This window comes from Chelonia mydas, chromosome 7, assembly GCF_015237465.2.
Source record: "Chelonia mydas isolate rCheMyd1 chromosome 7, rCheMyd1.pri.v2, whole genome shotgun sequence".
Taxonomy (NCBI): domain Eukaryota; kingdom Metazoa; phylum Chordata; order Testudines; family Cheloniidae; genus Chelonia; species Chelonia mydas.
Window position 1 is genome coordinate 56,910,141 of NC_057853.1, and position 19,596 is coordinate 56,929,736.

Sequence of the window (19,596 nt, forward strand, 5' to 3'; positions counted from 1 at the left end):
GAGCCATTGGCCATTATCTTTAAAAACCCATGGTGATCGGGGGAGGTACCAGATGTCTGGAAAAAGGCAAACATAGTGCCCATCTTTTAAAAAGAAAAGAAGGAGAATCCAGGGAACTACAGATCAGTCAGCCTTACTTCAGTCCCTAGAAAAATCATGGAGCAGGTCCTCAAGGAAACCATTTTGAAGCACTTGGAGGAGAGGAAGGTGATCAGGAACAATCAACATGGATTCATCAAGGGCAAGTCATGCCTGACCAACCTGATTGCCTTCTATGATGAGATAACTTGTTCTGTAAATATGGGGAAAGCTGTGGACATGATATATCTTGACTTAAGAAAAGCTTTTGATAAGGTCTCCCACAGTATTCTTGCCAGCAAGTTAAAAAATTATGGATTGGATGAATGGTTAGAAAGCTGGCAAGATCGTTGGGCTCAACAGGCAGTGATCTATGGCTCGATGTCTAGTTGCTAGCCAGTATCAAGAGACGTGACCCAGGGGTCTGTCCTGGGGCCATTTTTGTTCAACATCTTCATTAATGATCTGGATGATGGGATGGATTGCAGCCTCAGCAAGTTCGCGGATGATGCTAAACTGGGGGGAGAGGTAGATACAGTGGAGGGTAGGGATAGTGTCCAGAGTGACCTAGATAAATTGGAGGATTGGGCTAAAAGAAATCTGATGAGGTTCAACAAGGACAAAAGTGCAGAGTCCTGCACTTAGGACAGAAGAATCCCATGCACTGCTACAGGCTGGGGACCGACTGGCTAAACGGCAGTTCTGCAGAAAAGGACCTGGGCATTACAGTGGACGAGACACTGGATATGAGTCAACAGTGTGCCCTTGTTGCCAAGAAGCCTAATGGCATAGCGGGCTGCATTAGTAGGATCATTGCCAGCAGATCAAGGGAAGTGATTATTCCCCTCTATTCGGCACTGGTGAGGCCACATCTGGAGTCCCGCATCCAGTTTTTGGCTCCCCACTACAGAAAGGATATGGACAAATTGGAGACAGTCCAGCAGAGGGCAACGAAAATGATCAGGGGGCTGGGGAATATGACTTATGAGGAGAGGCTGAGGGAACTGGGCTTATTTAGTCTGCAGAAGAGAAGAGTGAGGGGGGATTTGATAGCAGCCTTCAACTGTCTGAAGGGGAGTTCCAAATAGGATGGAGCTAGACTGTTCTCAGTGGTTGCAGATGAGAGAATGAGGAACAATGGTCTCAAGTTGCAGTGAGGGAGGTCTTGGTTGGATATTAGGAAAAACTATTTCCCTAGGAGGGTGGTGAAGCACTGGAATGGGTTACCTAGGGAGGTGGTGGAATCTCCATCCTTAGAGGTTTTTAAAGCCCAGCTTGACAAAGCCCTGGCTGGGATGGGTTTGTCCTGCTTTGAGCAGTGGGTTGGACTAGATGACCTTCTGAGGTCTCTTCCAACCCTGATCTTCTATGATTCCATGGCCACGAACTGATTCCCTGGCAACTGGCACAATGAATTCTTGGGGAAAATGCCTGCTACCACCTGGATGCTGGGGTCTGTTTTACAAAGGGTTTTGGAGGAATCAGGTAGGGGCCCGCTGCTGGTCCTAGACATCTGATTCTGACATCTTGGAGTCAGGCAATTTGGGACAATTTTTCTGAGTGAGTCTTGCCCTCCCCAGGTTTGCCTGCTGCAGCAAACACTTGCTGATTCCCAGAATAAGCACCCAGTGCAGTCTGCCTCCTACCCAAGCATAAAGGATGGGAACAGCCATGTGGAGGAGGGTCAGCTGGGAAAGTGTTTTCATGAGACGGGAAGCAGTAGGAAGACAAGGGAGGCCAGCAGCTGTGGGGAAAAGGAGAACTGGGCTGGTTTCCTTCTGGATGAATTGAAGGGGGTGAGAGAACAGGGAGGGGGTTCGTTCTGGGCTGGGGAAGATGAAGATAGTTAAGTCCCAGGCAGACTGCGGAGAGTTACAAAGGGATCTCACAAAACTGGGTGACTGGGCAACAAAATGGCAAAATTCAAAGATGCTAAATGCAGAGTAACGTACATTGGAAAACATAATCCCAATTGTATGTACAAAATGATGGGGTCTAAATTAGCTGTTACTACTCAAGAAAGAGATCTTGGAGTCATTAGGGATAGTTCTCTGAAAACATTCACTCAATGTGCAGCAGCAGTCAAAAAAGCTAACCGAATGTTAGGAACCATTAGGAAAGGGATCGATAATAAGACAGAAAATATAATAAAGCCACCATATAAACCTGGAATACTGTGTGCAGTTCTGCTTCCCCAAAAAGATATGTTAGAAATGGAAAAGGTACAGAGAAGGGAAACAAAAATGATTAGGGGTATGGAACAGCTTCCATATGGGGGAAGATTAAAAAGACTGGCACTATTTAGTTTGTAAAAGATATGACTAAGGGAAGATATGATTGACATCCATAAAATCATGACTGGTGTAGAGAAAGTGAATAAGGAAGTGTTATTTACTCCTTCACATAACACAAGAACCAGGGTCACCCAATGAAATTAATAGGCTACAGGTTTAAAACAAACAAGAGGAAGTACTTCACATAACACACAGTAAACCTGTGGAACTCATTACCAGGTGATGTTGTGAAGGCCAAAACTATAACCTGATTACAAAAATAAAGAGATAAGTTCGTGGAGGATAGGTCCATCAGTGGCTGCTAGCTAAGATGGTCAGGGATGCAACCCCATGCTCTGGAAATCCCTGGCCTCTGATTGCCAGATCCTGGGACTGATTGATATGGGATGGATCACTTGATGATTACCTGTTCTGTTCATTCCCTTTGAGGCATCTGGCATTGGCCACTGTCAGAAGACAGGACACTGGACTAGATGGACCATTGCTCTGACCTGGTATGGCCGTTCTTATGTTCTTTTCAGGGTGCAATGTTCAGGGAAGAGGGTGGGCGGAGGGATTGGGCCCGGATCGCCATGTTGCTGGCTAAACGGCCAGCCCATTTACCTCAGTGCTGTAAGAGTTAAATGGGCTGGCGGTTTAGCCAAGGGTCCTGTAAATGGATTCTACTGTCTCTGTTAAATATTTTGGCATGAATTAGAAGGAGTTGCTTAAAAAATAATATAAGGTCTAATTCATTTTAAAAAATCCTGTGTGGAAAGTATGAAGCTTTTCCATTTAACTTCAACACCTCTGTGTGGAGCAGGCTGGGCATGGAACAGTCTGCAAATGCAGACATGGGGACATACTAGTTTTTGGCTAAGCAAGTGATATAGGAATCATGCTATATGCAAGATGTAGAGGGAAAAAAAGAACATGGCACTTTATTACAGAGCTTCTAAAACAAGCCGAACAAAGACATCGTCTTGGATTTCCCTGGTGCAGATGGCTCTCAGCCTGCTCCATGTTATGGTAGATAATAATAATACCAAGTTCCTGTACAACATGTTTTATCCCTAGATCTCAAAACACTTTACAAAGAAGGTTAGTATGATGGGGAAACTGAGGCACAGAGCAGGGCTATGACTTACACAAGGTCACAGAATAGACCTGTGGTAGAACAAGGACTAGACACCAGGGCTCTTGAGCCCAATCCCATGCACTCCTCACTAGGCCATACTTACAGAAAAGTATTTGGGTCCTTTCCTCCCTAGCCAAAAAGAAACAGAGAATGTTCATGACCCCTCTGGGGGTTGTGGCCCCCAAGTTGGGAACTCATTCCCCAGCACAACTCAACTCAGCTCTAATAGTCTGCTCTCCCTCGCAGCACTAGTCAAGGCGGAAATTCCCTCACAGAGATGCCAAGCTATCACCACTCAGTGGCTCCTGATCTTGTTGAAAAGGAAGCTGTCATTGCCTCCCTGTTCTCTTTTCCTAGATCCATTGCTCCAGGTCAGATGACAGCTTAGACATGCCCCTGCTGGAGCTGCTATGGGGATCTGCTTTTCTCAGAGGGTTGGATCTAGCCAGTGAGACAGTATGGAGGGGATGCTGTGGGCAAAAAAGCAGAAATGTTGGTGTCTTCCAACAAATGGGATTTCCCAACTCATGCTTCTTGTTTGTAGCATCTAGAGGCCCCAGCCCACTGTGCTAGGTGCTGCATATACCCACAGTGAGACACAGGCCCTGCCCCAAACAGCTTACAGTCTAGATTGACAAGACAGTGGATAGAACCATATGTGCACCCCCATCTCTCATGACCGACAAGCCTCTTTGCATGCACCCCACATTTTAGGAGTGGAATATACCAAGTGTTTGACCTAAGCTGTGCTGCAGAAATGGGCCTGAGCTGCAAGATTTGCATCTGCCTCCAAATTTTGAGAAAGTTTAGCAATGTTGACATGCAGGAATTTGGTTTGGCCCATTCCTCCCTGTCAAAAGGGGACGTCAAATCCAGTGGGGTGTCTCAGGGGTCTGTGCTGGGTCTGGGACTATTCAACATTTTCATTAATGACTTGGCTGATGGAGTGGAGAGTGTGCTTATAAAATCTGCAGATGACCCCAAGCTGGGAGGGGCTGCAAGCCCTTTGGAGGACAAGATCAGAATTCAAAACAACCTTGACAAATTGGAGACTTGGTCTGAAATCAACAAGATGAAATTCAATAAAGACAAGTGCAAAGTACTTCACTTAGGAAGGAAAAATCAAATGTACAACTACAAAATGGGGAATAACTTGCTAGGTGGCAGTACTGCTGAAAAGGATCTTGGGGTTATAGTGGATCACAAATTGAATAGAGCCAACAATGTGATGCAGTTACAAAAAAGGCTAATCTCATTCTGGGGCATATTAACAGGAGTGTCATATGTAAGAGGTAATTGTTCCACTCTACTCTACACTGGTGAGACCTCAGCAGGAGTACTGTGTCCAGTTCTGGGCAAAGGGTTACCAACCCTCCAGGATTGTCCTGGAGTCTCCAGGAGTTAAAGGTGAATCTTTAATTAAAAACTATGCCATGTGATGAAAGCTCCAGAAATACTTCCAACCAAAATTAGCAATCCTGTCTGGACATCGCACTTCAAAAAAGATGTGGTCAAATTGGAGAGAGTCCAGAGGAGAGTGACATAAACGATAAAAGCCTTAGAAAATCTGACCTAAGAGGAAAGGTTGAAAAAAACTGGGCATGTCTACCCTTGAGAAAAGATAACTGAGGGGGGAACCTGAGAACAGTCTTCCAATATGTTCAGGGCTGTTCGAAAGAGGACGTTGATCAATGGTTCTCCATGTCCACTGAAGGTAGGACAAAAAGGAATGGGCTTCATCTGCAGCAAGCAGTTTTAGGTTAGGTATTAGGAAAAACCTTTCTAACTCTAAGGGTAGTTGAGCTCTGAAACAGGGTTCCAAAAGAGGTTGTAGTAGTCCCATCTCTGGAGGTGGTTAAGAATAGTTTGGACGAACGCGTGTCAGGAATGATCTAGTTTTACTTGGTCCTGCCTCAGTGTGGGGGGCAGCGCCAGATGACCTCTCCAGGTCCCCGCCAGCCCTACAATTCTATGATTCTGTGATTGTGGATTTTCAGATGGATCCAGGATTTTCAAAAGGGCCTGAATTTCACAGACTGTAAGTGCCAGAAATAACCATTACATCATCTAGCCTGATCTCCTGCGTAATGCAGGCTGGAGAAATTCATTCAATTACTCCTGTACTGAGCCCAATTTCAATGGGATTTAGGTGCCTAACTCCCTTGGGCTCCTTTGTGGCCAGCCACAAAATTCAGTGCTTCTCCTGAGACTTAAACTTCCCCAAACTTTGGGCAGATGGTGGGATAAGAAGATCTGATCTGATCCCATCTCTGGTGGGGTATCAGAGCATTCGCGTGGCCAACTTGCATTTTCCAGAAACCTCTCTATTTACTTCCTTTGCAACAAATAAAAGCACGACTTCCTTCAGTCCTGAGCATTGGTTTGCTCCAGCCATAACAATTTGAGATGTGATGGATATAAGCATTTGTGAAAACTAAAAGCCGGTGGGAAAATGTGTCTTGTCTACTGCCCATCATGTTTTGTTTAAAATCTGAATTTTTGGATGAAAACACGCCTGGCTATGGTCGTGCAATGACAAGCCATCAATATTTATTTAGAAGTGGCATCAAAAAGACAAGACAAACCAAATGTCACAGTGGATTTGTCATAGATAACAAGGAACTCAAGGAAAGATTATTATTATTGTGTCCCTACCCTCCCTGAAATGAATGCCTTAGGGGGCAAAAAATGAAAAAAATTTGCCACCACTTAAAGAAACAAAGTCTAACAAACAACAACTGGATGGCATCTGGGTTTCAGGAGACTCTCTCTTGTGGAACACATGTCTGGATTTTTTCCATACATGTGGGCATGTTAATGGAGTGAATTGGAGCAAGATCTTTCAGCTGATTAAAATTATTTGAAGGGCAGGTGTGGTGGTTGGTGGATACAGCACGAAGCTGGGCATCAGGATTTCTTTGTTATTATTCAATATTTATATTGAAATAGTGCCAAGCGACCTGAAACTGGATGAGAATCCATTGTGCTAGATGTTGTACAGATGTATTGTCAGCTTTAGTCCCTGTCCCAATGTGCTTACTCAGCCTAAGGGACAAGGCATAGAAGATGGATGAGGGAGAAACATGAGGGTTGGGGAAAGGAAGGAAATAAAAGTAATAGAATGTGGAAAATTCTTATCTAGTCCGGAGCTGTAATTGCAACTAGCCACTTGCCTAGCAGCTATCAGCGGGCAGTTTCCTGTGTGTGTGCGCGGGCAGAGGTGAGTTTTGAGAAGTGACTGTAAGGAGAAGGAGCTGTAGACTTTGACTGGAAGTATATTCCTGGGTCTATCACTGTCTCACTTCATAGTCACCGCTCTGGTCTGCAGTTTCCCCATCTCTAAAGCAGGGGTCATAATTCCATTAGAAGAAGACCTTAGCTAAGTCACAGGGTTGTTGTGAGGCTTACCTAGGTAATGCTCATCAGGTCATTTGAGATCTTGGGAGGAAAGGCGCGATATATTCCTGTTATGAAAGAAGTTAGTTGCTAGGCCTGCAGCTAGAGCAAGATCATTTTCAAAGCAAATAGATTTTTCCAAATTCAGTACTGGAATTGCCTTTTAATTTTCCCGATTGCGGTGATTCTTATACCCCTGGGAAACACCCCTGCTAATGAGATGCAGTGTGGTCCAATGGATATGACCCAGGGTTGGGATGCCAGAGACATGGGTTCTCTTTTCAACTGTGCCACTGACCTGCTGTGCGACCTGGGGTAAGTCACATCACCTCCCGGGGCCTCAGTTTCCCCTCATTCATTTGTCTTATTGAACAGGTGCAGGGACTGTCTCTAAGATGGGTACATCTACACTCAAATTGGAGGTGTCATTCCCAGCTCTGGTTGACATCCCCGCCCTAGCTTTGATTGGGCTAGTGCATAAACAATAGTGGTGTGGCAACGGCAGCATGGGTGGTGGCTTGTGTTAGCCACCTGGGCACAATCCTGTGTGAGACACTAGGTGAGTACTCAGGCGGCTAGCCCGTGTTGCTGCCCAGACCCCTGCAGCCACCCCGCCATGTTTAGAGCACTAGCTCCATCAAAGCTAGCGCATCTGTCTACCACCAGAGCTGGCAATGACACCTCCAGCTGCAGTGTAGATGTATCCTGTGCTTTTGTGTAGCACCTCGCACAATGGGAGTTCCTATCTTAGTCTCTGTCATGGTCCTTGTAACTATTTCAGCCATCACATCGTCTTATCCTGTGGATTTTTGGTATGTCAGCTCAGACACTAGCTGCACAATCCTTTGCCTAGAGGATATTCACAATACATAACCTCTGCTGCCAGCCTTGGGTCAGTGACATATTTCAATACAACAAATGCATTCATGCTTGTTCCTGGGGGATTAATGCCTCTTCCTTAAAAAGAAAAGGAGTATTTGTGGCACCTTAGAGACTAACACATTTATTTGAGCATAAGCTTTCGTGAGCTACAGCTCACTTCATCGGATGCATGACTAACACGGCTGCTACTCTGAAACCTGCCTCTTACTTGTTACTTTCTCCTCCCCTTTAGAGAGAGAGATACTCTTCCCTTGTACCTGAGTTTCTCAGCATGCCCCATATTTTAAGAGGAAACAAGACCAACCTTGATTAACCATTATTTATTACAGTGAGGCACTAAAGAAGCTCAGTCTATTTACCTTAACAAAGAGAAAGTTAAGAGGTTACTTTACCATGGTCCGTAGGTACGAAAAAGATTTCTGATAGCAGAGAATGGGAAAACCATCTCCTACCCAGCTCTGATAAGAAGCTATAATGGCTGGAAGTTGAATTCAGGCTGGAAATAATGCAGGCATTTTTAACAGAGAGTGTAATTAACCGTTGGAGGAACTTCTGTAGGGACACAATGGATTCTCCATCAAGCCTTTAAATCAAGACGGGATGCCATTCTAACAGATCTGGTCTAATTCAAGCAGATGTTACGGGCTTGATTCAGCAATCACTGGTGAAACTCTGTGGCCTGTATTAGGCAGGAGGTGAGACAAGATGATTACAATGGTCCCTTCTGCTCATGAATACTCTGAGTTCATAAACCTACCGTGTACTTGGTGCTGTACAAGATGCTAATTACAGGCAGCCCCTGCCTTGAAGAGATGGGATTAGACAAGACAGGTGCAGGATAGACAAGAGGTGCCGGGAAGCCCACAAGAGGGAACAGCTTGGGGGATTGACTCTTTTGGGCACCACAAGAAAAAGTGAGATTTGGGAGAGGAGAGGGTTGTGGCTTGGTGAACAGGAAATGGGATGGGGAGGCACTCTGACTTCACTGAATTTGCATAAGTATTTATATTTTAATGCTTTATCCAAAAATTCCACAAGAACTGCAGGGAGAATGGAGCCTGCTAACTATCTATCTCAGCACAGAATGTGACTCAAGATACTTCTTACACTACATGCCCAAATCACTGATTGTGGGGGAAACATGCCATGGAACCCTCTTCTAGTGTTCCCAGAATGAAATTGCATTTATAGAGGCCTGAACCATCTCACTGCACTACAGCGTGCACACAGCAATTCTAGCTATAGGGACAGATACTACAAAGAGTTCAGTTCCCATTGAGGCACCAAAATACCTGGCCTAATTTTCAGAAGGGCTTAACATGGTGAGTGCTATGACTCCAACCCCATCCCACTCTTCACAGCCCAGTGTGGCTAGTTGGGCTCGGAAGACATACATGCAAAAGGTGTAGTAGTGGCCCTTCAAGTACATCAACTTTGGGAACTCTCATTGGGGTTGGACTACATCTCCTGTGGTGCACCAAGATGTCTCCTCAGGCTGAGGGGAGGCAGCTGCATCATGAGAGTCCCTGATTGCGGTACATCATGGGAAATGTAGTCTGGCTGGGCAGCCTTGCCTATCAAGGAAAATGGAGTTATGAGGTAATTGAACTACAACTCCCATGAGGCACTGCAACAGTATATCCAAATCATAATATTCTGGATGGGGGTGTTTTGTTTTTTTAACAACCCCTCCCCCCAAAAAAAATTCTGTGGAAAGCAGACACTTTTCATGAAGAAAAAAATCATTTAATCCAAACCCCAATTTTCTGGAAAATGTTTGACCATCCTGAAAAAGAGATTTCCCCTCTGAATGGAGGAGTTAAATAAAGACAAGAGTCAAAGATAAAAAGCACTAGTTACTTTGCTCTAGCAGGCGGGAAAGCAAAAGTGTATTACACCTGGCAAACCCTGAGAGCAGTGCTACCTGACAAAACCCCTCTTGGGTTGTTTCCTCTTCATCTGTGACTCCGGTTAGGAAATCAAAACAAAGAAACTGGCCTGATGTGAAACTGGAACCAAAATGATAAGGGACGGATTTATCCACCATGATTTAAACAAGTGAGTTTGACTTCCCAACCTGCAGCTGACACTCTGCAGATTTAACGTGACATACACATTTTTACATAGGAAATGGAAACCATCGTAAACGCCACACAAAGGCACTGCTCAAATAAAGCAGATTTCCAAAGGGATTAGAGATGGCTGCTCCCTTGAGTGGAGCAGACAGTGTGAGCTTCCTAATGCTGATACAGCTATCCCAGCAATGGATTCTAACAAACCCTGCCATTCCTGTCACTAAGCTGTCAGCTGTTTCAGCGCCCCGGGGCCCCATGCACAAAGCTTGTTGTCTGTCGTGGCACCCCTGGGTTATAGCTTAGCATATGTAGAGCAGGCATTGAAGATGCCTCAACCTGACACATGGGAATCGAAAGATTTGGAATCCAGAAACCAGCGATGCTAACACAGACTTTGCAAAAATGTGTAAGTCAAATTGGCCAGGGTGAAAACAGACACGATCAGGATTGGGGGTAACATTCAGGACAGAATCTGAGCCATTCCTGCTGCATCTGGCCAACAGAGCATCACATCTGTATCCAATAACCCAAATCGCCCTGTTTGTAACTTAAATAAATCTGCATTACTATGTAAATGAATTACCATTAAAACATGACCTGGCCATAAATCTCCCATAGAAGAGACTTTCCCATGGCAATTGCCATTCATTCTTCATAATTCCCTCTAATTGCTCTCAGGGATAGTAATTAACATCTTCTGTTTTGTTTTTGCCTGGTGATTATCAAGTGACTAGCAGCCTTAGAGGGGAGCTGTTCTGGGGAAGAGGAACATGGTCTTGGTACTATTGGTTACTCAGCAGCCAGAGACGGCATGCTCAGGTAATGTGCTGTTATGGTGCAACCTTCACTAATACAGTGCCTGCCAAAATGTGAGCAAGAAAAAAGAGCCACAAGGTATAGGGCTCAGGCAGGAATCTCTGGGTGGGTTTGTGTTACGCAGGAGGTCAGGGTAGATGATCAGAGTGGGCCCTTGGGGCTTTAATCAGATCAAGATTTTGGTCCAAGATTTATTGGGTAAGATTCCCCAGTTTTTAAAATAAAAGCAAGTGTAGTGTTACAGGGCCAAAGGAGTTTGGGCCCTGTCCTGCCCAGCTCAGCTGTGTGGGTATGTCTGCACTGCAGTTAGTCCGGGTGATTGGCACACAGCCTAGCCTGAGTGTGAGCAGCCACACTGCAAAGCCTTGCCTAAGTTACCATCCCCCAACTCATGCTGGGCTTCCCCCATGTGTGTCACTAGAACGCAGCCCAGAGTTCTGAGCAGTAAGCTGATGCAGTAAACTGAGCTGCTTTACGATCCCATCTCAGTGAATTGTGGAAGACCTCGTCTGTCCTTCTGGGCGCAAGGCACTGGAGGACTATTAGCATGGAGTGGTTTAGCCTCACTGAAAAGTGGATGAGTTACAAGTCTGAGTGAAAGCTTGAAGCAAGTTTTAGCCTATAGCCTCAGCTGAGCCAGCTAGACTGGGTTGAAAGCACCACCACTCTTGGGTCAGAAGGTTTTGTGTGGGAACAGAAGGAGGGTTAGAGGCCACATCCAAGTAAGAGCCCAAGGTAACTCTGCAGTGAAGACATACATGGTTGGGTTGATTCTCCAAGCACCACAACTCCAGCTGCAATCAGTGGGCGCTGCAGGTGCTTAGCGGCAAATTTGAAGATGAAGCTCACTACTGCTAGGTGACGAAAAGGTGAGGAGCACTGGTATATAGCCGCCACAGTAGCAGGCATGAGGCCAAAGAGAGGAGCATGTAGCTAAACCCTGCTGTAGGGTGTTGAGAGCGGTTAAGTCCGTGGGTCCTCAGACATGTCCATTCTCTCTCCACACCTTGACCCCTTTTTATCCCACATTCTTCGGTCACGTGGATGCTATAGCAACACAGCTGTGCCACTGGAGCACCCTAGTGTAGATGCTTCCTACGTCAATGGAAGGCACCAGAGCAGTCAATGCACCTCTCCAAGAGGCAGTAGCTAGGTTGACCTTGACCTGGCCGCATCTACACCAGGGGTTAGGTTAGGTCAACCTAACTACAGTGTTCAGGGCATGACATTTTTCACAACTGTGAGTGACATAGTGAAGTCGATCTCATTTTTAAGTGGAGACCTGGCCTTAGAGTAAGGGAGCAGGCATGCTAGGGCCTGGAGACCTACTGCCACTTAGCATGGAGGTCTGTGCCTAGGGCTTAACCTTGCACCTACATGTCATCTCCACTAACAAGGGCTGGAGTGCAGCAATATTGCCCCAGGTGTGCATCACACCACGACTTAGAGGGATTGAGGTGCTTCTGAATAAAATGATTATGTAAGAGGAGTGTGTGGGGTGCTGGGAGAAGGGGGAATATAAGGACACTGTGAGACACAGCAGCTTTTACTATATGAGTTGCTGCATGTAGGATGCTGGCTCCAAAACCAGGAGCCTTTGAACCAGGAGTTCAAATTCCACATCTGAACATTGCTGCCTGGACTTATGGCTATTGGATGGGTCTGAACCAGAACTTCAGCACCAGATTCCCTTGGAGGAAGAACAGAACCAGCTCCTGATGCAAATTTCATGGCTCAGGTGGATCCTTGTGACATCACAATCACGCTAAGTTTAGTTTATGTTGTGGAGCATCTCTGAAAATGCACCGTGGGCCTGATTCTGATCTCCCCTACACCAATGTAACATTATACTCCAGTGTAAATGAGAATCACATCCAGCGTGAGCACAGCTGGGTTAAATGTTTATAGAACAAGCCCACAGACTCGACAGATGACACGCTCTGAACCTGAGCCACCTTCACTGGGGCTTGGGAACTATTCTAGCACTGCTAAGTCAAGGTTCAAGACAAACTGGGGAATTTGCGTGTTTGGGTGGTAATCAGGCAAAAATCAGCAGTTTCATTCCAGCTTCACTGTGTGTTTTGGGGTCTACATGAACCTGAAACTCAAAGGAGGTCTCAGGCTGCAGAGCAGTTCAGAGACAAAAAACAAATCCTGAGTTACCTCCCAGTCTGTCTTTCCACATGTGCAGACTGAGCAGTTTGGAAACATTCCATACATGTCCACTAGGGGCTGCCTGCACAGATAAAGGAGGTGGCTGGCTAAGCTTATTGAGATCTTCTCTGATTGCTTCTATTAAAACCCTTAGCATTACAGTGAAGACACATTCTTTTCCCCCAGCACAGCAGAGTTAGTGATACTTCCTCTAGTTTGTCATCTTCTTGGGTATTTGTTTTATACTGCCACCAAAAGATGAAGGCCCCATTGTGTTGTGCTAGATGCTGTACGTAGTAAGAAACAACCCTTGCTCCCAAAACTTTACATTCTGAAGAGACCAGACTAAGGAAGGATGGTTAGCTCCATTTTACAGCTAAGCAGCAGAGACACAAAGGTCCCATAGGGAATCTATAGCAGAGCTGGGAACTGAAGCCAGATCTCTTTAGTAGTTTCAGACGAGTGCCTTAACCACCCTTCCTTTCTTTTATTTTTTAACAGCTGGGCCCAGGCTGCAAAATTTGGATCCAGATCCATGCTTTCCTACACTTCAGGAGGTTTGGGCTTTGGCTTTGGTTTGGTTGGTTAAAGAGATAAGGGGCCAGCTCCTAAGTCTGGATGTGGCTCTTCATTAGGATTTGAACTTCCCCAAAGATCAAGGGTGTTTGGTTCCTATGTTTCAGGTTGTGTCCCATCTCTCGTCCTCCCCCGCACCTAGTACTAGATTTGCTTCCTCTGTATTTTACACAACATGCCCTGGTTCCCATTCTCCCTGAGTAGCCGGCCCTAAGCCATCTCAAAAGCTTTCTTTGGACCCCCACTCTCACCACACAGGAAGCCAGTCAAAAGGAAAGTAATAACTGAGCAGATTTGCTGTAGCTGGACTAACTCATGCTATTGCTTTAAACCTGGGTGGTTCCCAGGGAAGAGAAGCATTTCTATAATAAGGAGTTTGCATGAGCTAATAGACAGACACTATGGCAGTTTGGGCTTGGTAAGGAATATGGGCTCAGACACTATGTATTGGCACACATAGCTAATGCATAGCCGGGGGCCCCTTCTTGAATTTCTCAGATCCATTCTGTCCCCCATGGCACACACAGAGTTTTCTCTTCTTTCTTCACTGTGATGAAATCCAGTTCCCAGAACTTTTAAGTCTGTTCCTGTTCAAGATTTTTAGTTTCATTCCACTGCCTGTGCTGGCACTCCCAGCATGGAGACTGCACTGGAGGATTTAAAACCAGCTGGCATGTCTCACCGGGGAGATCTCAAAGCACTTTACAAACATTCATTCGTTCTCACGTTGCCTTTGAGGCAGTCACTGTCCTTACCCTCACGTACGATAACACTGGGGCCTAGAAAGGTTACGGATTTGGCCAAGTCTGGGGCACAGGCAGGAATAGAATCCAGGGGACACACTCTCAGATGATGTCAATTGGCATCGCTCCATTGAGTGAGCCCCTTAGGCTGCACTAACTCAGAGCAGGGAGAACGACCATCCATGGGGACAGCATCAGGACTGGAGGAGTGTAAAGGGGAGGTTTAAGTGGCCTGCGCTCTGTGCAGACCTGCCATGCCCCAGGATCTGGCCCAGAGCGGGTATAGCTCGACCAAAAGAAGTTATAGCTGAAATATTAATGGCTGAGCTCTTTGCTACTGAATGCCAAATGCACCCCTCATATGTCTCTTGGGGTTTAGGGGCTAAGGGTCTGATCTAAAAAATCCCTTTGACTTCCCTTGCACTTTGGATCGGGGCCTAAATGGTGAATGCAGCTGAACATAAACTCCTGAGGTGCAGGAATGAAAGTTGTGCTTGAACTTGCAAGGAGAAATGTGAAATCAGCTGGCTGCCTTTTGGGTTTGGGTCTCAGGGGAGCTTCAGGGAATAATAATTTATCAACTTCCAATATAGCCCATTGCACGCTCAAGAGAATCACATTTCCTGCATGAATGCCATGAAGGCTTGTTGGTTTGTTTTCTGCCTTTGATACCCTCTAACATCATCATTCAATGTACAGTCTTTTCCTGTTTCCTTTTCCTTTTAACTCATTAACATCTCCACCTCAGACTCACTCAGTCTGGGTAGCATTAACTCAATCCAAATGCTGTCTCGTGTACCAGATCCTAAACCAACCAACCTATACCCACAGCAATATCCTAATATATACATGCCCACTAATGTAACTGATGGATAGCAATAGCTGTAGAATGTAGCAAACGAAGGCAAAGTGCTGTTTTTTCTGAGTCATTGAACTGGAGAGAACATTTCAGAGCCTAATTTCAAATATGTGGTCCTGTTGCTGTTATGTAGACACATAACTACAGATTTAGGTGCTGAAATACAGGGTTCAGTTAGAGCTAGGTGCATTTTTGACAGTATCATGTATTCAGTGAAAAATGCAAGTTTCAATCAACCCAAACTGATTTGTGAACTTGATATGAATATTTTAGCCCGTCACGAAATGGCCAGAAGAAGGTACAACTGTTACCAACTTCCCCTTCAGTTCAGCGGTTCGGGTACTCAGCCGAGAGGTCGGAGACCACCCTGCTTCAGATCTTTGTTCTGGAACCGCTGTAAAAGGGACTTCAAATTTGGTTCAATCTGAGTGAATCTTTTTTTCTTTTTCAATTTTTTAGAACTGCCACCAAGCCAAAAAAATTGGTTATTCACCTCACTCTAGATTCAGTGCATATCTTTTGTCACTCCAGTTTGAAAACTGGGCCCAATGAGTTTCTAAAGAACAATGATTTTTTGCCCGTACCTGCTGCAAAGCAGAGCTGGTGGCTTAGTTCTATTGGTGAGGAGAACCTGTCATTTTCTCATAGGTTCAACAGAGCAGTGCTAACGGTCACTGGTACTTGGTAATTGATGAAGTGAGAAAAACGCTTTCTTTAAAGAGAACAAAGTAGCTGCTGAGCCAAAGACGCACAAGTATACCAAGTGCTCTACACACCACTTGGGGTACGTCTACAGTCCAAAAAACACCCCCACAGCAGTGATTCTGAGCCCAGGTCAATTGAATCAGGCTTCCGGGGCTCACACTACAGGATTAAAAATATCAATGTAGATGTTCCTGCTTGGGTTGGAGGCTGGGCTCTGAAACCCAGAGCCGGGGAAGGGTCTCAGAGCCCTGGATCCAGCCTGAAAGTCTACACGGCTATTTTTAGCCCTGTAAGACAGGCCCTGTGAGACTGAGTCAATTGACCCAGGCTCTGAGACTCACTGTTATGGGGTCTACTTTGTAGACAAACTCTTAGATAAAGCAGATTGCAATATTCATGGGAAGAACATCCCTGGACCAGCGTTCCCTTCTGGAGAGGGTAAGCTGTGTATGTTACATTCTGATTCAGGCAATTCATGGAAGGGCTTAATTGTGAAACACTGATCCATGCTGGTAAACACATGCTCACACACGTAGCCCTAGTGGGACTACTCCCACGAAAAAGAATCGCCCAGACTGTGTGTCAGTGAAAGCATTTCCTCTCAGTCCCCTTCTCAGAATTCCTAATGCACAGCGATGAGAATGGGTGAGGAAGAGCGAGCATTTCCTGTCGGGAGAGCCGAAGTCTGGGAGACTGGTCTCTAGCATTCTATTCCCAGCTCCATCAGTGACTCATTCTGGGGTCTTGGGGGAAATGACTGAAGCTCGCTGTGTCTCTGAGGTTAAGTGCTGTTGTACAAGGGATGTAATAGTATAGCCCTACCTCACAGGGATATTGTGAGAATTAGTGACCTTGAATCTTAGGCCATAAATAGTTTTCCAAGCCACATATAATGGTAATGGGCAACATGTGTGGAAATAATAGCGATTTAGGACCCAATTCTGATTCTGATTCTGCTCCCCTTAGTCTCTTATGCCATGAGTTGCTTTTTTTTCTTGTGGAGTAAAGGACTATACCATGTGAGTAAGGGCAGTGCAATAAAGCCAAGCCACGAATGTTTAGAATGAATGTGAGATCTTGAGTAGGAAGCACTAGAAAAGTGCAATGTATTATCAACAATCAGATAATACCTGCACTTACAAGGAATGGCAGTACATACATGTATTGGTGCATTTTTGCTAAGGTGGCAGTATGGTCTAGTGGTTAGGCAGGGCACCAGGCTAGCAGCCAAAAGTGTGGGTTCTGTTCCCAACTCTCTGAGTGCCCTTGGTCAAGTCACTTCACCAATCTGTGGCTCAATTTTCCCATCGGTAAAACATGGGTGATGATGTTTGCAAACTGTGTTGAGATCCACAAATGACAAGCCCTAGTTCAATGCTATGCATTATTAGCTACTGTGAATGACTGGAGCATACTCACTTTGCCTCTCTAATGACCATTTTGGGATGCAAGAGAAATGACTGATGGGTGGATGAAGAAGGACTAAGAGAAAATGCATCACTCATAGCTACAGGCATTTGTTCGGTTTTGTGTGATTAGAAAGTTGGCAACCCTAGCGCTAGACTATGATCAGGAAGGGAAGCGCTGCCAGATGTCTATATGGCGCCTTTTCCTATCAGGGCTACTGAATGCATTGTCATATTTAATCTGGTTAAATAAGTGGTTCTTCAAACCCAGCAGTCGGAGTCAATCGGTGGGTTTAGAAGAGATCTGCAGGGCCCTCAAAACAGAGTTATAGAAAAAGCAGCCAGGATCACCCATTATTCAGTGTCCCGAGAGGAAGCTTAGCAGGGTCAAAGGGCAGTCCTGGTGAGCCAGAGACATGGTGTGGAACGAAACCTGCGCCCAGGAAGGGACAGTGTGTTTTCTATGAAATCTCCCATGTGCTGCTGTTCCATCTCCCCTTCTACAGTGTGCACAGTGTGTCTGTTCTCAATGGGCTTGATTCTGGTCTCCCGCGATTGTGGATCGGGAGCGACTCGAATGAAGTCAGTGGACGAGAGCCTCAGCTCGTGTGAATTGGCCTAGCTCCATTGAAGGTGGTGCTGTGCCAATTTGCACCCCGCTGAGGCTCTGATCCAGTGGGTTTACACCAATGTAAATCTGGCGTGGGATCAGAATTGGGTCCCTTGCATGTTATGTCAGAAATGGTTCGGGAGTGGAAGCTGTGGAGTAGGTGATGCTGTAAGAGCTCCCTGCCTATTTAGCCTGAGCTCACAGAGAGCAATTCATGTGAAGGGTCGGTTGGTTTGTTTAAGTGAAATCTGTGTTGGTTTGACAGCCCTGGGAAGGAGAGCTCAGTTTATCCCCAGAGGAGCTACAGCTAGGGCAGTGACTGCCCCCAACCCATATACACTGTGTCTCCTCCTGCCCCTCACTGACACGTCTATGACGCCCAATATACTCTGGAAATGGTCGTGGAGTTCAGTCTGATTAAAAAGAGGCTTTTGGTGAGGGGCAGCGTGGTCTGATGGGTAGGGCAGGAGACTGGGAATCAGGACACCTGGGCTTGGCTCTGACCTGGGGCAAGTCACTTGAGGAGTTTGCTCCAAAAAGCTTTGTGTGAAACGTCCTGCAGATATTAGAAACTGCTTCTCTTCTTGTGTCCTGAAGCTGGGATGCTTGCATATCCAGCCTTTATTTGTGTTTATTTGAGATCCTGGGCAGAACATGGCTGGTGAAGGGCCCTTATCTCTAGAACTTGCTCTGAGAGAGCCACATTTGCTGAGTTTCAGGGCACATTGCATAGTTGCCTTGAGAGCTCTTTGGAAAACAGATTTTCCAATATTTTGACATTCATTTTCATTGCGAAATATCCAACATGTGGACAGAAAGAACATTTCCAAAAGATTGGAGCTTGGAAATGTCACAAGGAAAACTTTCAATCAAAACAAAACACTTCCTTTCCAATTTCCCCCTTGAAAAATCAGAAAATGCTGTCCAAATCAACGTCTTGCAAAAATGTTCAATTTATACCAAACCCCATATTTTTAGTGAGAGCATTTTTCATTCAAAATATTTTGACCATGTCCAGTCACTGTATCTCCCCAGGCTTTGCCTGAGTGGGAGTGCCCAGGTGGAGAGGTGTTGAATCAGTGTTAGAGATAGAACACACACATCTTTTTGGGTTGACAGGACAGTTTGGGCCTGACTCCTTGCTGGTGAGAGGAAGGATGGTCTAGTGGTTAGACCACTAGCTTAGGCAATCTGGGTTCACATCCTGCTCTACCCCAGACTTCCTGTGTGACCATGAGTAAATCTCTGTGCCTGGTCAAGGTCACACAGCAGAACTAGAAGGAGAACTCAGGTCTCAGTCCAGTGCATTAACCACTGGACCACACTGCCTCTAATCACTGATGTGTAACTAACGATTAAATAGGTTTTTTACACACAGTTTCTAATTACCCTGTGGGCTTGACTACTACAGGAAACCTCTAAGTCAAATGTAGTAGCTGAGCAAGCTTCAGAAGAAGGATTACACATTTATATAAGCAGAATATTTGTAGCTGTTAGCTACAGTAGGTCAAAAAGTTACAAGGAATATCAAATCTCCTGCTCAAGGGTGTAAGCTGATCGCCTATGGGGATGAAGAAAGAATTTACTTCCCTGCCCCCAAACCATGTACAGTACTGTACATGTGACTATAACCAAGGCTTTCTGCCTTCCTCGGAAGCATGTGGCATAGGCCAGAGCTAAAGGTAGAATTCTAGACCAGGGGATCAGCTCCATTACATCAGTCCCTGCGTTGTGTATGAAACCTGGGTGGTGGTGTTGGCCATGGCTGGACAATTGGGCTAACAGCTGGCTGTAGCTCCATTCTGGTGGTGCTCTTCCCAGCCTGGGGCTTGGAATGTAAATCAGCAGTGGTGGAAGTCTGGTGAGTGTGTGTGAGCCTTTGAAG